The sequence below is a fragment of the Zalophus californianus genome, chromosome 14 (assembly GCF_009762305.2).
Source record: "Zalophus californianus isolate mZalCal1 chromosome 14, mZalCal1.pri.v2, whole genome shotgun sequence".
In the NCBI taxonomy this organism is placed as follows: Eukaryota; Metazoa; Chordata; class Mammalia; order Carnivora; family Otariidae; genus Zalophus; species Zalophus californianus.
Genome location: NC_045608.1, coordinates 86,657,814 through 86,660,349, shown reverse-complemented (window position 1 = coordinate 86,660,349; position 2,536 = coordinate 86,657,814). Strand labels below are relative to the sequence as shown.

The 2,536-nt window shown below is 36.6% G+C and overlaps 1 non-coding gene across 1 annotated transcript; it reads right to left on the bottom strand.

The window, feature by feature from the left end:
• Positions 1–1,966: 1,966 nt before the first annotated feature.
• TRNAK-CUU lies at positions 1,967–2,039 on the bottom strand. Its single transcript has one exon. It is a non-coding gene; the product is annotated as a tRNA-Lys (tRNA).
• Positions 2,040–2,536: the final 497 nt, after the last annotated feature.

Here is a 2,536-nt window from a genome sequence, read left to right as displayed (position 1 = left end):
TGATCCTGGTCAGAAATAACAGAAGCCTGAGCAACCTGATGACTTAGAAGGAAATAGGCAAATTCAAGGGACAGGTATTTGGGAGGCAGAATTTCAAGAAACACTTCTTAAGCTCAAGGTTATAATAATGGTAGTTAAAATTAATGAGTATTTACTATATGTCTTTACACTCTACATCTAAGGGGAATTAGAACACAGAAGTATGCATTCAGATCTTAGCTCCCCCTCACTAGCACTGTGACCTTGAAAAGTTCTTAACCTCTCTGCACCTCAGTTTCCTTGAGAGCTTAATAAGGATTAAATGAATTCATATATGACCCTGTCCTCATGCACTTTGGTGTCTAGTCATCTAGTACATTCTTTCTCTGACCTTAAGATCAACTAATGCACCTTCTCAGGAAGCAGATATGTTAGACCATCAATACTCCATTACACTGTAACTGGCCACTTCTAATCTATGTTTTCCCCAGGGCATAGGCCAGATCCTGGCACATCCTAAGAAATTAATAGTGACATGGTGCCAGATCCTTTAAATGACTTCTCTAACCACACCCAGAACCCTTCCATCACTTAGGGGAACACTTCTCATGTATTCCTAACAACCTCGTGGGATGAGCAAATTTAGAATATTACTACATAGATACTAGTGTAACTTTTTAAAGATTATTTAATTACGTTGGTAGTATTTGCTTAGTATTTATACTTTGTATAGTATTTTAGCAGCAGGGTTCACCTCTCGATAATTTTCCAATATTAGGAAGAAAATTGTTCCCAGGCTCAGCCCTACTGTCGGTATTCCATTTCTAAACAGGTCAGGAGACACGGAAAATTCTGGAAGTCTGGGATGCCCTTTGCCCTGCACAAGTCCCATCGGAGCCTTGCTACTCCACTGACACTCGCAAGCATCCTCTTGCACAGTTAATAAATGGGGATGTTTCAGGTATTTCCCTGGAGATTACTGATATAAAGCATAATTAATAACATTTTAAATTTGATTTTTAGTATATTTTGTATGATCACAAAACTAAATTTGTCCTATTAATTTTTACTGAATTCAATGACATTGAGTAAGTTGCTTTGGGTTATTTCCTCACTGGGACTTTCCACATTTTCCTAATAAATGGGCGCCTTTCTGAGCCTGGGCTGGGACCTGTCTCACAGGGACTTAGCAGTGAAATCTACCAGTGGTTTTTCACTAATAGCTTTTGTTACTTTTAGAGAAAACTGATTTTCTTCACAATTTGTTACCTGCAATTTTCTCCAGTGACTAAAACTCCAGAAAAAAGTAAAGAATATGGAAATGATTGCATAACCAAGACCAAAGGCTAAATTAAAGAATTAAATAGGTTTAAGTTAGGTAAATATTAACGAAGTAGGATAGGCATCTGCAGTAGAGATAAATATTTAAGGGATGAAGTCCAGGATAAAGGAATTATAAGTGTAGATCACCAGAAACAAAGTAAAATTAAGATTCTAATACAGATCAGTATTGTAATAATGAAGCTTATAGCATTATCAGACAGAATCTAGAAACGCATTGAAAGAATAATACAATCTTAATCAAGTAAATTTCATAACTAAAATGAAGAAATATTTACTATTCAGATATTAATGCAACCAATTGCGTTAAGAGAAAAATCATATAATTATCTCTGTAGATGCTAAAGGCTTTTGATACAATTCAACATTCTTTTTTAAAAAGTCTCAAAATGTAAGTCTAAAATATAAAACTAAACATGTCAGTGCACATACATTATGCTTAGTGAAGGAATATTAGATGCATTCCTACTAAATTGAAAATATTTCAGTAGTCCAATTATTATTAAAATTGTTCTGTAGTTATTAGCCAATGAAAGTAGGCTAGTAAAGGGAATACAAAATATAAAAATTAAAATAACAAACTATATTTAGAATTTTTCTTTCTTTCTTTCTTTTTTTTTAAGATTTTAACTTTAAGTGATCTCTATACCCAACATGGGGCTTGAACCCACAGCCCTGAGATCAAGAGTCACACGCTCTACCAACTGAGCCAGCCAGGCGGCCCTTGGAATTAATTTCTGATGATAGACTTGTAAACAGAGAAAACAAAGGAATGGGCTAAAAAATTTTAGAAGCAATAAGAAAATACATAGAATTAATAAACAAAAGCCAATTACCAAGTAAGTAAAGAACATCAAGTTAGAAAATCTGATGGAAGGGAGAGCCATTTCTGCAATGATAAGATACGTAGTGATAAACATAAGCAGCCGAGTTGTGTTTAATGCAAATGCTACCGAGGGACTGGAATGAACACCACTTGCCCTGTTTTTCCCACTTTCTCCTGAGATGTTAGCTGGGCACACAACCAGCCAGAATAAAGATTGTTTTCAATCTTGCTTGCAGTAAGCAAGACCATTTGGCTAAGTGCGAGCCCGCCCGTGGGGGTAAACGTAAGTGGGGTGTGCCAATTCAGGGTGAGGAGGTCCCTGGAGAGGAGACAGCCTGTCCCCCTCTCTCTGCAGGAGGGGCTGGACCAGCCATCTTGTCCAAGAGGCAG